Genomic DNA, 18,620 nt, shown 5'->3' on the forward strand with positions numbered 1-18,620 from the left:
GAAAAAAATTGAAAAATCGTGCTGATGTTGATGCATGGCCACCTTCTAAGGGCACTTTTACATTCAAGTAGATAATGGAAACACGTGAAATGCATTTTCATACCAATGTTTCAGTATACAATCTGCCATTGAACCACACACAATCTCATCTTCCTTTAGCTTTTATGGAGGAGGCATCGATCTATGGACGTCAGCGAAACTGTCGTTCAAGAATCGGTGAATCCAAAAATGGAGTGTGGAATTGCTTCAAGAGTCTTCTCAAGAAACGACTTAAAAGAGTCTGCACGCAGAGAGTTCGGCAAGTTGGCAAACCGAAAGAAGCTTTTAAGAGCTATGCAGTCTCTTAATTATTAAGGAATGGCTTGACTACATTACATCAAATGGCTTTTTTTTTTTCCAGCAGAGAAAGCTGGAGTTAGGCAGACCCTACCAGTTATACAACTATATTATTTATTGCAACGTCCCAACACAAGGTGACGTGCACTAACTGCTCCTACCAGACAAGCGGAGCCCCCCGTTGGTAAAATGAAAAATGCTTCTTGCAAGAAACTGAGTATGTTAGTACCACGTAGAGATAATAGATTGCATATGTTCCAAAAAATCCAACTAACTGAGTATTGCCTTACCCAGATTAAGTCAAGCCCATTCACATCCTGAGTAGCCAAATCTCATTTTGGTTCCACATCCTAATCCAAAATGGAACTCAATCCCAAAATTACCATCTGAAACCAAATACATGTAAAACTGAACACTATAAACTGCAAAATGCTATCTGGATGCAGGTTATCTCCATCCACATCTGAATTTGAGAAGAAAGCCAATTATTCAAGTATATTTGGGAACACAATGTACATATCCTACACAAATCTGAATCGTTTATATCCTCAACCCTAACTTATGTTGGATTTTGTATAACCTTTGTATAATTTTTTTAATGAAATCCATGGACATTCAAATAAATAAATTTATGTTTTTGTTCATGAGCAATTTCATACCATTGCATGCAATTGTGGCTTGCATAAGTTTATATTGTGGTACTAGTCAGTTATTTGCAGTATGAGCTCATCTAAAATTTAAACATGACATATGACTCCCTGTTAGACAGGTAGATATCGTGCATTTGTATTTGTATTTAAGTTTGGATCTGGATCCAAACTACTTTTGTGTAACATGTCGCGCATATATTGGGCATACTTGTAACCTATTAGGGTTACTTGTAAAGTACCGTGTATTAGGTTTTGTTTTATATATTAAAGGAAGAGATCACAATTTTTTCATATGAGAAAAACGTGATTAGTTGCAGCCCTATTCTCTTTCCTCTCTACAGTTTCCTAATCATTGATTTTGGAGAAAACTTACACCCCCCTCCACCCAGCTACCATGCTAGAATGGATGTTGTCTTCGCCAATTCAATGTGAACTACATTTTGGACAAAACTTTTGATCAACTATTATCACAGCAAAAAGCACACTGTATGTTGGATTCCTTGGTGCATCTGCACTTGAGATCCATGTCTGAACACTCAACAATGAAATCACATAACTTATGTTGTCATTGAACACTTCCAACAGACTTTGGATGATGTTGAAGGATGAACCACCTACATTTATGTGAAGCACTGAAGGGCATCTTTTTTTTTTTTAATTAGTCACATAAGGATTAAAACCACACCACCCAACCCCGTTACCCTACATGTGAATGCAAGCATGCACAATAACAATATCACCAACAACGGAAATTGATGAAAGTAGTCTGGTCTCCTTTTTCTCTTAAAAGATGCAAATTTCTAATAAATTAAGAGATCAATATCAAACAAAAAAATAAATACTTGGTAGGGTAGCACATGGCAACCAAACCAAGATATCCATTCAAAATCAAGTGCATGATCGGTTGGATCACATGAGATTCACTTTCTCATTTGAATGAGAAATGTGAATCTCATTCAGAATCACATTCCGTGAAAACCACAATATTTTAGCAAGATTTTCAAAATCTGACGTATTTCCAAGATATCATGCAGCCGAACATAAAAAGGTACGCTATTAGAAAGCGAGTCACTTTCAAATTTGCTTGAGATTCAGAATCACATGGGTTTGAAAGGAGCAACCGAAACCCTAAGTTCCTTATTTGAGTTTTGAAAGGGTGAAAATGGAGTGGGGTCGCAACGAACCGAGCCTCATCGGGCTCCCTGGTTGTTCAAACTCAACTCGATATATACCTTGTTCGAGCTTCATACGCCGGTTCAAGCTCGACTCATTTTACAAAATGGGCGAGCCTAAGCCAAGCTTTAACCGAGCTGAGCCTGAGCCGGCTCGGTTTGATGTGCATTCCTAGGGTTATTATCTATTTTTAATGTGTGGCCTAGAAAAGGAAATAAGTTTGACATCTTATAATAACTGATGCATTTATAATGCAATAGCAAACTAAATAACGTGTTTTTTAAGGATAACACATTTTTTTTGCCTCAACCATGCAAATAAGCTAGCCAGCCAGGGAGCTCAGCCCACGCCTGGTACCCTAACTTAACGGACCCAGAGACTATAGGTGCAACGCAGTTTTCCCTTCACGTATGAACCGACCAAGCCTCGACCTCAGCCTAACATGGTCCAAATACATTGAAGCTCATTTTCTTCTAGAAAAAGAAAATATGTTTGTTCGAAGATGAAGCCAGGCTGTAAAACAAGTCACTGAATGAGACATCACCATCTGTAAATTTTTGTAACTTTTTCCAGAAAGTAACCTCAATTTTATAACGAAACTCTCCGATTATCCTTGGACCGTACGCAATGGCAGGCCGCAGAACTGCAGAGTTTTGCCTTGATCGAGTTGTCTCGATTAGGTTCCCCATGTACTTATGGATTCCGTATCTATATCTAGAGCACCCTCGATCCAGTCTGTGGTACACAGGACATATCCATATTTGGGTTGGATCTATACACCTTTAGATCCAAACATCCACTCTATGGTCTTCTAGTCAGTTTTTTTTTTTAAAACCCATAACAATGCCCTTTGTCACAAGATTGAAGCTGGGTACACTCCTGAGTGAGTAGGAGGACCCTAAGGGTTTTACCAACTAAAGACCTACCAATGTGCGATCAGTGATAGAGAATGAAAATAAAAATAAAAATGGGTCTTGGACTGGATCACAGGTTGAGTCCATATTTCTAGCATGACCTGACTCGATCTATCATAATTGAAAATATCATGATCTTATAGAAATCCCATGAATATATATATATATATATATATATATATATATATATATATATATATATATATATATATATATATATATATATATATATATATATATATATATATATATATATATATATATATATATATATATATATGAAAATAGCTTATTCAAAACATCCTTGTTTTATCATAATATTATTAACACTTCCAAATTTCTATATTTAATTTCTTATGCTTTTCTTTGTACTCTCATATACTTTTATAGGATTCTACAATTTTAAATATGCTGATATATATAATTTTAAAGGCAAGCTGAGTTTAGGCATACCCCCTACCAATTATACAACTATACCATTATGTTTTGAACCTGCAATGTCCCAACACAAGGTGGCGTGACCAGACAAGCAGATCCAACCACTGGCAAAGATACTGGGCCAATTTGAAAAGGTCCAATGTGTTGGCGCCTATGCAAAAGATGAGATAGAACAAACCTGAAGCGTTCATGTTCGACTGATAATGGCCGATGAGTGAACCTGATCTATCGTCTCTGATACGTTCATCTCCTCAGCCGATCGTAGCCCTTGATGAGCGCAAGCCCTCCAGCGACGGTGAGCAGGATCCAAATCCCAAAATAATCAACTATGTTGATTTGCTTCTGTTTTCTACACAGTGGTAGCATTAACCTTTATTAGGAAACAATTAAGATAATTGTTCCCTCCAAATGCTAAGGTTTATCCAATAGAGACACCTCTAGGAGAGTCCTTATACGTGGGCAACTCTAACATTCTCTCACTTGTCTCAGCAATAAACCCTTAACCGGATACCTTATGGGAATGACTTGATGAATATAATGACTTTTAAAATCTATTATACAAATCCTTAGTTGAATCTCTAATCCTTATGAGATTAACAAAAATGATCATAATGAGAATCAAAACTGTATGTGATCATTTTATTCTTATGCATATGTCAAAAAGAGTTTAACAAGCCTATCCTCAATAAATGTTCGAAATACAATCCCGGTGCTAGCCCGTTAGTAAGATGATCAACAATCATCTCTTTGGTACCAATATTAACAATATGCACTAGATGATTCTCTTTCCTTTCTTTAACAACAAAGTACTTTAATTCTATATGCTTGCATGATGTAGTACTTTTATTGTTATTCGAAAAAGACACCACAACTTCATGTGATCGTTGAAAATTTTTTCTTTTTTCTTTTTAGGGAAGGAAAAACTCTTGTAAGGTTCACTTGACCTTTAGAAAAAGATTTTGAAATAACCCGCCTTCATTTTGAATTTTGCGAAAAAATTGAAAGACGGAGCTCGCTCGTCGGTACGAGGTTCAACCATTCCTAGCTCCTTTACGAGTGGTAATTAAATCAAGGATCGAATGTTATGCTTTTAACTTGTTCAAACTTGCCTAAGAAATTATTCTAAGTTCTAAATGCATATAGAATCATGCTTGTGCTATGATTTTAAGCTTAAAAATATATATGCTTTTGAAAATATTTTAGAAGTTTGAATTTTTTAAGTGTTTTTGAAATAAATTTGAAGATATATTTGGAAAAGTTATTTGGAAATGACTCAAAATGATTTAGAAATCGATCTAAAATCACTTAGAACTTGAAATTGACTTTGAAACCGAAATTGAAAGTTTTTAAAATTGCAAATGAAGTAGAAAGTTGAACTTGAAATTGAATCTAAACTTCAAACTTGGAACTGAAATGAATTTGAGTTCGAATTGAGAAAGTTGAAGTTTGAACTTTTGAAATTGAAGTTGAAATCGAAATTGGAGTTTAAAAATTAAGTTTGATTCTGAAATGAAATTTGAAATTGAATTTTGAAATGAAAATCAGAGTTTGAAATTAAATTTTTGAATTGATTTTGAAATTGGAATTGATATTTTTGAAATCAGAATTGAATTTAGAAATCAAATTTTGAAATTGAATTTGGAATTTAAAATTGAAATTGAAAATCAAAATTTAGAATTGAAATTGGAATTGGAATTCGAAATTGGGCTTTGATTTGAAATTGAAAAATTGAAATATGAAATTGAAAATATAATTAAATTTGAAAATTAAATTGAAAACTAAAATCGAAATTGAAGATGGAATTGGAATTCAGTATTGTAAATTCAAATAAAATTTTAATTTTCATTTGGAATAAAATCAAGAATTGAAATAAAATTCAAAATTAAGAATTAAAATTTTAAAATGGAATTTTTGAAATTGATATTTAAATTTGGAATGAAGATAAAATTCAAAATTTGGAATTTGAAAGAAATAAAAATTTGAAATTGATATTTGAAATTGAAATGAAATTCAAAGTTGAATTTTGAAATTTGAAAATAGAAAGTTTGAAATCAAAATTGAAATAAAAATTGAAATAAAAATTGAAATAAAAATCGAAATTTGCAATTTAGAATTTGAAAGAAACAGAAAATTGAAATTGATATTTGAAATTGAAATAGAATTTAAAAAGCTTTTAAGAATTGAAAATTGTTTTGAAAATACTTAAAAATATTTGTAATTTGAAAATGATTTCGAAAATGTCTTGAATTTATAATGGGTTTTGAATTTCGAAAATGAATTTAAAAAAACAACTTTGAATTTGAGAATAGAAATCGAAAATGACTTTGAATTTTGAAATGAAAATTGCATTTAAAAATCACTTGGAAATTTGAAAATGAATTGAATAATAAAAAAAATGATACAATTCTATCTTAAATGATGAATATCCTATTTTTTTGAAAATTCATTTGAATTTTAAAGAGAATTTTATACTTTATAATATTAAAACAAGATTAATTTCCATATATTCATGACTAGGGCCACAAATATACTTTAAATTAATCTTTATTTAAAATTATAATAAAGAAAAAAAAGTTTATGCCTTTATAGAATTAAAACAAAATTAATTTTTAATATATTCATGACTTGAGCCACATATATATTTTGAATTAATCTTTAATTTAATTCAAATAAAGAAAGAAAAGAGAATTGATTTTAAAAGAAATGATGATTTTTGAAAATGACCTTAAAGTGTAGGTTAAATTTTTATTTAATAAAGAATAATAACTCTTAATATTATTTATATTCTGACTAGGTTCATAAATATAGACTTTATTTAGTTTTATTTATTCTTTCTTAAATGGTGCACATGCCATTCGTGTTTCCATAGTGTATTAAAAAAAATAGAAAGAATGAAACAAGTTAAAATGAAATAAAAAATTAAACTAATTATGCTCATTCATTCTAAACTAAGCATAAAATAAAATTTTTATTAATAGAATTATTACAACCCTTAAATTAATTATATTAATTAAAAAGAAGAAAAAAGAAAAAAAATCCTGTAAAATGAGCAAACATGTTAGAAATGTAGGCATTTATGGACTTTCTTCAATTATTGAAAAATTGAAAAAATCCAAAGTTAGCCTTTTATGCCCCAAAAATAAAGAAAGAAAATTAAAAATAAATGCAAATGATGTATGGCCTTTGCAAAAGTATTTCAAAATATGTTTTTGGAGTTTTATATTTTCTAAATTGGGGTTTAAAACATGTAAATCTATTTTAAAACTTGAATTCAAAATGAATTTAACCTTGAAATTGAGGTTTTAATGAAAATACATTGAAAATGATTGAAATAAAAATCAAATAAACTCCAAAATTTGTTTAAAATAAAGTTAAGGCATTATAAGTTGATAAAAGATATTTTTAATTCATGAAATACATGAATTATATTTGAGAATTGAATTAAAAAATATTAAAATGCCTTATTTAACTTTATTTTAACAAAATAATACCTTTCACAAAATTGGTTTTTAAATGCAAGGGTCAAATGACCATACAAATTTATAAAATTTTATATGGATAAACTAGACTTAGAATGAAAAAAACTCTTTTTACAGATTTCAAAAATGAGTTTTCATTAGATAGGACACATCTAAACAAGTTGAGATAAATTTTTAGAAATGCTTAATGAGGCAAAATAATAGGGTTTTAATTTTTTATCAGAATCAGATATAAAAATTCATAGAAATTACTGAAAATTTATAGTGATAAACTAGACATTCTAATAAAAAGATTTCAATTTATAGATCTAAAACATGATCTATCATTGAGGAGATTCAATCTAAACAATTCAGGTTAAAACTTGTGAAAAACCTGTGAAAGAAAATCGATAGGGTTCTGGTTTTTGATTCGAATTACAGATGAAAAGTTGATGAAAGTTTATAAAAATTAACATGTAAAAACTAGACATTCTAAGAAAAAAATATTTTTTTACAGATTTTGAAAATGATCCCCATTAGAGAGATATGATTGCAACAAGTTGGTCTTAGATATGATTGCAAAGAGACAAAGTCTTGACTTAAAATACAAAAGAAATAGAAATACTCTATAAAAATGAATGAAAATTTACAGAAATGAAATAACATCCAGATGAAGAAAATACTTTTTACAAATCTAAAAAAGGATCTCCCATTAGAGAGATATGACTCTGACAAAATGGGCTAAAAATCAGACCACAAAAGTGACACAATATAATAGGGTTGTGGTTTTTAACCAAAATCGGGCATGAAAACTATAAAAATTGTTGAAAATTGACATGAAGAAATTAAATTCAATGCCAAAGACATCCATTTTTACAGTTTTGAAATATCATCTCTCGTTAAAGAGAAATCACTCCAACAAGTTGATCCAATTCCAGGAAAAATTCGGACAGCCCAAAATGATAGGGTCCGAATCCTGTAACCAACTCAGAATGATCAGATTTTTGTTAGAGATCCTGAAAACATATGCATAAAGATGGAATAAAAAAATTGGATCAAAATAACATCTAATTACATGTGAATTGATTATATTAAAATCGGATCAGAATTGAAAATATCATCTAAACATGATTGAGTATAGTATCTCATTAATGAATTGATCCAAGGATCAAACATGAAATCTATCATTTTAAATCGTCAAAGATGATGAAAATGATGAAAAAATGGAATTAAAATATCTAAAAATCGATTTGAAAGCATTGAGGCATAAATTAAAATTGATTTAGCCCATTGTATATGAGATTTGATCTATTAAAGATCAAATCCCAATTCTAAATGAATAGAATGAAAATGCATAAAGTAAATTGCAAATTGAATGGATCAAAAGCATAAAATGGAAATTAACATGGAACTAAGATAGATCTACATTGAAATTAGAAAGAAATTGAGAAAAAAAGGAAAGATCTATTTACAAAAATCAAAATTGCAAAAGAAAAGAAACAGAAAAAGAAATAAAAAATCAAAAGGAGGAAGAAAGACTTACCTTTGGATGAAGAGGAAATCTTCTTCTCCCTATTTAATGCCAATTTCAAAGAGATAGGAAGGAGAGAGAGAGAGCAGAGGAAAATAGAAAAGAAAGAGAGAAATTTTTTTATTCTCTCAATTTCTCAAATTTTTAACTTATGAAAGAAGAGACTCTAAGGGGTCTATTTATAGCTTTAAATGGGAGCATTTTGGGCAAAAAAATATAGTAAATATCTCCCTCCACGTTGGCACCAACCTCAAGTGGGTATTTTTATTTTTTTAAAATAGGTAAAGTTGCCATTTTGTTAAAAAATGCACATGTGGCAACCCTTTTGCAAGTGGGTGCCCATGTGGGTCTTTTTGAAGTTTTGTAAATCGGTAGAAGGAGGATTTGATGTAAATTTTGACACATGGCATCACTTGGCAAGTGAAGCCCATGTGTGTTTTTAAAAGCAAAAAGGGTTTTTAAAAGTGGATTTTAAAAACAACTTTGGTTTGTTTTTTAAAATGCCAAGTGGTGCCCCTTCTTTGAAAAAATATTTTTGATCTTTGATTTTAAAATTAAGATAAAAAGTGAGATAAAATATGAGAAATAAAAGGAGAATTTGGAAATAATTGGATTTAAGAATCCAATTTTGATTTTCGAAAATCGAAATTGGGTTAAAATCAGATCCAGGTTGAATTTTTAGACTTTTTTGCAAAATTATTGAATTTGGGTTTAGAATTCAAAAGATTATTTTTGAAATTGGGATAAAAATTGGATTTTGATTTTGAATTTAAAATCCTCAAATTGATTTTGAATAAGAATTGGATTTTGAAACTGGATCTGTTTTGATATTTTAAAATCCAAATTGAATTATGAACTGGATTCAGGGTATTTTTTAAAAGTTTTTTACAAAATGATGAATTTTGATTTTGAGATTCAAGAATTGATTTTGAAATTAGAAAAAAATTAAATTTTGAAAAGGATCTGGATCTGAGGTTTTGAAAAAGATTGGATCTCGATTTGAAGAAAATTGGTTCAAAAAGAGAATCAAACCCTGAATATGAATTTTTGAAGAATTGAAAATGAGACCCCCACCCCCAAATTCATAATAAAAATTGGGATTTTGGATTTGGATCTTGGATCCAACTCAGAGAATGAAATTGGATCTTGGATCTTAAGCATAATCCAAGAAGTGAAATTAAATTTCAGATGTTAGATTAATCTAAGTTTAGAAAATTAATTCAATTAACCTTCTGAATGGATCAGACAGGGGATCGAGACTGAAATGGATCCAAAATGATTAAATATATCCTGAATATTTGATGGAATTTTTTAGGTTAAATAAATAAATTAGACTCTGGATATAGATTTCTGAATGAATCAGATGAAAAATCCAGGTCAGGGATAAGAATTGGACACCAGATCCAACATTGAATCTAATATCCGAATAAAAAATGGACTGGATCTCGGATATTGATGAAATACCAGATGAAGAAATTGATCCAAGTCAGAATTGGGACTTGTCCCAGTTTAGAAAAATGTCAGAAATAGTGTCCTAAAGAAATTTATAATTTTTTTGTTTTCGCCCTGCAAGGGTAGAAACATGGTACAGAACTGGTCTGAATTAGATATGATTGGAATAAACTAAAACATAAGCCAATTATACTTAGATGAACTAAATCGAGAGCTCAAACACTAGCTCAACCAGCTAAGGTTAGCTCAATTTGGACTAAAGTGAGCTAAAATGAAGGTTTGAGTGTGTAAAAAGTGACTTTAAACTGAATCTGGACTGTTCAAACTCTTGAAAAACTTAGATTAGACTCTTAAGAATAGGATCTACTGGATTTGGCTGACTCAGAGACAGTTGGATGGAATTTGAGCTTAAATGAGCTTATTTTGCCTGAAATAAACTAAATTTAGCTAAGAATGAACTGACACAACTCATTGTGAGCTCAGTGGAGCTAGAAAGGACTAATATTCTAACTTCTCTGAACTAAGAATGAGCTTGGCTAAGTCTGTCAGATGAAAGGTTAAGGGTGACTCAGGGGTAAAATAGTAATTTTATTGTTAAAAAGGGGGTAAACTGACCTCTAGATTGGGATAAACCTAGGGGTGAGACTCAACACTGCCCTGTAGAGGTTTGGTATCTAAGAGAAAAAATGTCTGAAACCAGACCTAAAAAATTTAGGGTGTTTACACTTCATTATCACAGTAGACCTTCACTGGCTTCTCAATAGAATCAACTACCTTTAACTGTGATATAAAGTTCTTCAACCATATGGCCTGTGAAGTAGTCTCGTACAATGCTATAAACTCTGCCTCCATGGTGTGAGTAGCAGTGGTCGTCTGCTTCCCACTCCTTCAAGAGATCGTGCCCCCAACAAGTAGGAAGACATACCCAGTAGTAGAATAGTAGAATTTTTACTATCAAGGCACCCTTCTAAGTCCGCATCTGAGTATCCAATGACCTCAAGGTGATCAACCTTACGATACGTCAACATATAATCTTTTGTTCCTTGTAAATATCATATGACTTTCTTAGCAGCTTTTCAATGAGATATGACTGGGTTAGACTGAAATCTACCAAGCATCCTTATTGCGAAAGAAATATCTGGACGTGAACAAGTCTGCACGTATTGCAAGCTGCCAACAACTGATGCATATGGATAATCACTCATATGTGCTTTGTTAATATCGTTCTGTGGACAATTTTTTAGGCTTAGTTTATCACCTTTTGATATGGGTGATATACCAGTAGAACAATTCTCTATCCCATATCGCTTTAATATCTTATTTATATAGGATCTTTGGGAGATACCTAAAAAACCTTTTGCTTTGTCTCGGTTGATCTCTTTGCCAAGCACATAAGCACCCTCACTCATATCTTTCATGTCTAAATGTGATGTATGAAACTATTTTGTCTCTGCAAGTAACTTTATATCGTTGGTTATAAGTAGTATATCATCTACATACAATATCAATATGATGAACTTACTCTCAATTTTTTAAGGTATATATATATATATCGATCAATGATGTTTTCTATAAACTTGAAAGTCACGCCGACATAAGAAAATTTAATATACCACTGTCGAAAGGCCTGTTTAAGTCCATATATTGATTTTTTAAGCTTGCAAACCAAGCGACCATCTTCAGAGAAACCAAGAGGTTGTTCCATGTATACCTCTTCATTCAGATTCTCATTGAGGAACACTATTTTCATATCCATCTGATGTAGCTCTAAGTCATAATGAGCTACGAGGGCCAATATTATCCTTATTGACTCCTTAGTTGAGACATGAGAGAATGTCTCATTATAGTTAATGCCCTCAATCTGGGTGAATCCTTTAACAACCAATCTTGCCTTATGTCTCTCTATGTCACCTTTGGAGTCTCTTTTGGTCTTAAAGACTCATTTACAACCCATGGGTTTTACTCCTTTAGGTAACTCGACAAGATCCCACACTTGATTCTTAGCTATAGAGTCCAACTCTTCTTTCATGGATTTTATCCAGTGCGAAGATTTTTGCTTTCAACAACTTTCATAAAAGTCAACGCGTCATCATTTATATCTATGAAATCATCAGGCTATTGAAAGTAGACCACATAATCAGGATGTATGGTAGATTTTCACTCTTATGGATATCCAAATAAGTTATTCTACATGTTCAGATTGAAACTGTTCATCCTGTTTGTGTTCTTCTGCATTATCCACAATAGGTTCATTTTGCATTTGTACATCAACAACCGGGTGATCAACCACATCATTATTAAGAATAACAATATGGTATCTCTCAGTGTTCTCCTCAACAGGTAATAAAACTCGATCTTGTATTTCGTCAAAATCAAGATTTTGAAGTGCACTTAATCTGACTTAACCATCTTTAAGAAATTTTGCCATATCCATTTTAACAATCTGTGGTGAATGAGATGAACAATAAAACCTGTGTCTTTTTTATCTCTTTTGATAACTAATGAAATATCCACTGGTTGTTCTTGGATCAAAGACTTTAATGTGGGGGTTATACAACTTAACCTCTGCAAGACATCCCCATATGTGCATATAAGACAATGATGGTTTTCTACCTATCCACAACTTGTAGTAAGTTTTAGGTACAAATTTCGTAGGAACCTTATTCAAAATATGCACAATAGTCCTTAAGGCTTCACCCTACAACTTGATGGGAAGTGTTGAATAATTCAACATGGCCCTGACCATTTCTTTAAGCGTACGATTCCTCTTCTCAGCTACACCATTTTTTTAGGCACTACCAAGCATAGTATACTGAGGCACAATGCCTTTCTCTTTGAGAAATCATGCTAATGGTCCTTCACTTTGCCCCATCTCAGTAAATCTACCATAATATTCGCCACTTCTATCAAACCTGTTTATCTTAATAACTTTATCAGTTTGTTTCTCTACTTCTTTCTTAAATTCTTTAAACTTTTAAAAAATATCATATTTTTTATAAATCAAGTAGAGATACACATACCGAGAATAATCATTAATAAAGGTGACAATATCTTTCATCTATGTAGTAGGGGTAAAAAGTCTGCATACATCCGTATGGACTATCTCTAATATCTCAGTAATGCGTTTGTTTGTTTGCTTAGCCTTTATGCAATCAATACACGGGTCATTGTCAGTAAAATCTAGGAATTTCAAAATCTCTTCATTTATGAGTTTCTTTGACCCAACCTTTGATGCCAAAGCATGTAGGACTTATCATTAATCATGCTACATTTGTTCCCAACCAATGCATATTCAGAAGTCAAAGACTCCTGAGTTTGGATCTTCACGTTTAATTTATGCAAACCATCATAAAAAAAGCAGAACCAATTTCAATTAAATTTTTGTATATGAATAACTTGGAGTTTTAAAATTTAAAATAATATCCAAATTTATTCAACCTTGAAATTAAAATTAAATTTCTACTATATAATGGAACATAAAAAACATCATGAAGATCCTGAAATTCCACTAGAGGGGGGGGGGGGGGTGAATAGTGAAATTCGTTTTAGATCGATAAAATAAAAAATAAGACAATTAGGCACAACACAATAAACATAGGATTTATACTGGTTCAACCAAGTTACTGACCTACATTCAGTCCCTAAGTAAATCACTTGAGCCTTTCACTATATAATCCGTGTTATGTGATAAACAGTACATCACCCTCTTTCTCAAAGATCTACTTCTCTCAACAGAGAAGAGAAACACCTTCTTCCTCAAAGGTTTACTTCTCTCAACAGAGAAGGAAAACACCCTCTTCCTCAGAGGTCTACTTCTCTCAACAGAGAAAGAATACAAAAGAAAATAGAAAGCTACAACACTTTCCTATATAACCTTCATAATGATATGCAGAGTATGAATGCACGTATGAAGATTCTCTTAGAATGTTCTCTCTTTTGAAAATAGGCAGAATAATCTTTCAGGAGAACAAAATCTTCTTTTTCTCTTTTCTTCACACACTTGATTCTTTTGTCAGAGAGTTTTTCTTGTTTTTTCACTTTCTTTTTCTAAGCTCTTTTTCAGTGTGTCGAGTAAGAATATTTCTCTTTGAAAACTCACATGTATGTCACTTTGAAATATTATTTTGTCTGCATATATACACTACAACAAAGCATTAGATTAGCGACGACCACATTCCGTCGCTAATCCGTCGCTAACAGGCGTAGCGACGGATTAGCGACGACGAGGCGACGGTATGCCTACGTCGCAAATTTTTCGACGCTAACTGGCGACAGATTTATTCCGTCGCCAGGTTCGTCGCTAATTGCGATGGACTCACGAGCGCTGTATTTCGTCGCCAATCCGCCGATACTAAACGACGACCACGGCTTGGCGACGAATTTACTTCCGTCGCTATGCCGTCGCTAGATTTATATGAATAGCGACAGATGGTTCCGTCGCAAACACGAAAAAAAATTTAAAAAAATTTATTTGAAAATTAAATACTGAGAACGGTACAATTTATATTTCCTGTAAATAAAAAACAAACCACAAAAAAATCCATATAACAAGAATCTACAACAATTAATCGTTCCACCTTAAAATTAACAAGTTTAATTAATTATAATTCAACAATTACAATTAGGAAACATAAAAAAATAGAACTTCTTCAACACAGTTCTCTAATCATCGCCAAGATTTTGTGCGTCTTCTTGTTCATTGTCTTTATCTGTCCCTTCAGCTCCGCTATGCTGATTATCGCTAGCAGCCTACACAAGAAAAGAACAGTCAGTATTGATAAACAAAATATAATGAAATAAATTACACACTATATGTGATTCTATTATGTGCTCATGTGTGATCTAAGGCAATAAAAAAACTCTATATGTGATTCTATCATGCTCATATGTGCTCTAAGGCAGGCAAAACGTTATATATGTGATTCTATCATGCTCATATGTGTGCTAAGGCAGTCAAAAAATTGAATATGTGATTATAGCATGTTCATATGTGTTCTAAGGCAGCTAAAAAACTCTATATGTGATTCTACCATGCTCAGATGTGCTTTAAGGCAGGCAAAAAACTATATATGTGATTCGATCATGCTCGTATGTGTGCTAAGGCAGTCAAAAAATTGAATATGTGATTATAGCATGCTCATATGTGCTCTAAGGCAGGCAAAGCAAAAAAATTTATATGTGATTCTATCATAAATGATATATGTTCTAAGGCAGTAAAAAAACTCAATATGTGATTTGTGCATGCTCATATGTGTTTTAAGGTAGTCCAAAAACTGAATATATGATTATAACATGCTTATATGTGTTCTTAGGCAGTCAAAAAGCTGAATATGTGATTATAGCATGCTCATATGTGCTCTAAGGCAGGCAAAAAAACTTTATATGTGATTATAGCATACTCATATGTGCTCTAAGGCAATAAAAAAACTCTATATGTGATTCTATCATGCTCATATGTGTGCTAAGGCAGTCAAAAAACTGAATATGTGATTATAACATGCTTATATGTGTTCTTAGGCAGTCAAAAAACTGAATATGTGATTATAGCATGCTCATATGTGTTCTAAGGCAATCAAAAAACTTTATATGTGATTCTATCATGCTCATATGTGTTCTTAGGCAGTCAAAAAACTGAATATGTGATTATAGCATGCTTATATGTGCTTTAAGGCAGGCAAAAAAATTTATATGTGATTATAGCATGTTCATATGTGCTCTAAGACAATAAAAAAACTCTATGTTATTATAGCATGCTCATATGTGCTCTAAGGCAGGCAAAAAACTCTATATCTGTTTCTATCATGCTCATATGTGCTCTAAGGCAGGCAAAAAGTTATATATGTGATTCGATTATGCTCATATGTGTTCTAAGGCAGACAAAAAACTGAATATGTGATTATACCTGAGAGGGACCTAGAATCGAAGATCCCCTGTTCAGAACAAGATTGTTGATCTCATTTCGGAGAAAGGGGGCGATGGTGTCATGGAAGTAGTTATTCAGTGATTCCGTAATGATCTGACGTACATCATCATCAGAAAGAATAGTTTGCTGCTTGGAGCTTATGTCAGCGCAAGAAGTCGGTGAGCCGTAACTGGAAGAAGCAATAACTGGTGAAGTGTTCATATTACTCCCAAACCCGAACACACGGCCTTTTTTGGGTTCACCTGCTGCAGTCACCCATGCTGTAGGATCAAATGATGGATGCTGAGTAGCGTCATCGCCATATCGCTCTACCATCTGTTGCTCATATGCCTCCTACAAAATAATGTTTAAAGTATTAATTAATAATTAATGATAACATTATGATAACTTACATATATATTGCAATGATTATTAATATAATAAATACATACCGTTGTCGTTCTCGTCTTCTCTGATACGAAGACTCCTGTGGTCTTCCGTTTATGTGTTTCAACAAACACATCCTTATATGGTACACTGCCTCCTTTTTCTTCTTCCTGCGAAGTTAAATGACAAAAGATTTAGTACACAAGTTTGCAACAATACTTATAAAATTAATATTATATATTGATGAGTTACCATTTTCTTCAGGTGGCTCCCAAATGTCTTAGATCCACCTGTGTGTAGATGGGCTTTGTGCACCTTCGATCGATTTTGTGCAGCCTTCGCAGAGCGATTTCTAAATGCATCTCCCGCCCACTTATCGCACATTTCATCCCAGTAATCTCTCCTGATAGTAATAGGGCCATGTCCCTTCCACAGTAATGGATCATCTACTACGCCAGATGCTTTTTTTACTGCAGTCTTCATAGTGTGCAGCATGCCTGCAAATCGATTGACAGCCACCTTCTGCCACACCTTCCTTGCATCATTTTCTTCCACCGTAGTTGCGAAGCGATTCGAAACCTATAAATATTTTCAGAAAGTTAGTAGACATTACTTAAATAAATTAAATATGAAACACTTTAACTATGAGGAACAACTGTATACCATGAATGAGAACCACAATCTGTCTAACACCTCCTTTGAGTACTCTTTCCATTGAGCAACCGGTTCTGGTAGATGTTGAAGAAGTGAATTCCTAATCTCTCGTACTACTTCTTGTGGCTCAAACCTCGTGCTGCACATGAATTGTTACACAGTAAATATCAATATAAAATATTTATAAGATATGCAATAATTGAAAACAAAATACTTACGGTCAATTATCGATATACACTATTCGAATGAGTCTTCTTGTGACAGCCTAAAAAGACCTTGTTCCCTGTGTTGGCTCCTGACTTGTGTGATCAACTGGTGTAGGTGGGTCGTGTACATGCGCAATATCATCTGTAAAAAAATACATTAGAAATTCTCAAAATGCGCATTTGAATTAATCAAGCATCCAATTAGTTATATGATATACCTATCACAGGAGCCCGTGAAGATGAAGGCTGAGCCTGGCTACTGCTGGATGAGCGACCACTATAACCTCCATGAACCATATTCTAACAAATAACATATGTCATACAATACATTCAAATAATTCACATCAAGTATTACAATATATTCAAGTCATCCGCATCAAGTATTACAATAGTTCAAATCATTTATATCAGGTACTGCAATGCATTCAAGTCATTCACATCAAGCATTGCAATGCATTCAAATAATTCGCATCAAGTATTACAATGCATTCAAATAATTCAAATCATTCATATCAAGTATTGCAATAATTCAAATCATTCGTTGTATAAATTATAATACATTCAAATAATTGAAATCATTCACATCAAGTATTGCAATGCATTCGAATCATTCGTATCAAGTATTACAATACATTCAAATAATTCAAATCATTCACATCAAGTATTACAATGCATTCAAATAATTCGTATCAAGTATCACAATACATTCAAATAAAATTTTTAATCATTCACATCAAGCGTTGCAATACAACCCAGTTCTAATCCTGCGACATCAAATATCAAATTCGTATATGGATTATCGTGCACCACATTCACCTGTGCATCAAAATCGTTTCTAAATTCTACTCCATGAAACGTCCAGTTCTGATAATCACTCACAAAACCCTTCCTGTATTGGTGATGTCTAACGCCATGAGGTTCTACAAATCGATTATTCTTACAAATCTTGCAGGAACACCTAATCCGACCTGTGGGATCCACTGTAGTGGCACTTGCCGTTGCAAATTCAATAAAACTGTCAACACCATCCATATATTTATGCGATAACTCATTGTCCACTATCCTACGGTACATTCATTCACGGTTTGCAGTCATTTTCTTATGATGTTACGAATAATAGCCTAACGAATTAAAAGAGAACAATCAGAATGCTACGATGAAGAACATATCAAATTTATCATGCAATATATGATGTCATACAATAACAAGAATTTTGATGCATGCATTGATAACTTAATATTTTCATGTGCAAACTATTCATGATACAATACAATCATTTGAAATAAAACATGCTTTTATTATACAATTTCACATGGAAGTCATAATCAAATTGAAAGTTACATGCAAACATGGATACAATTACATCAAACATTGCAATACATCGTAATCATTCATATCAAACAAATGGCAAACATGTACCTGCAGCAAACACACTTTAATATCTCACTAACTACTACCATGCCTAGCATGGACTCCGTACTCCAAAAATAAGAACACTTTAATATTCATACATTAAAAT

This window comes from Nuphar pumila, chromosome 12 (assembly GCF_984573655.1).
Source record: "Nuphar pumila chromosome 12, dmNupPumi1.hap1.1, whole genome shotgun sequence".
NCBI classification, from domain to species: Eukaryota; Viridiplantae; Streptophyta; class Magnoliopsida; order Nymphaeales; family Nymphaeaceae; genus Nuphar; species Nuphar pumila.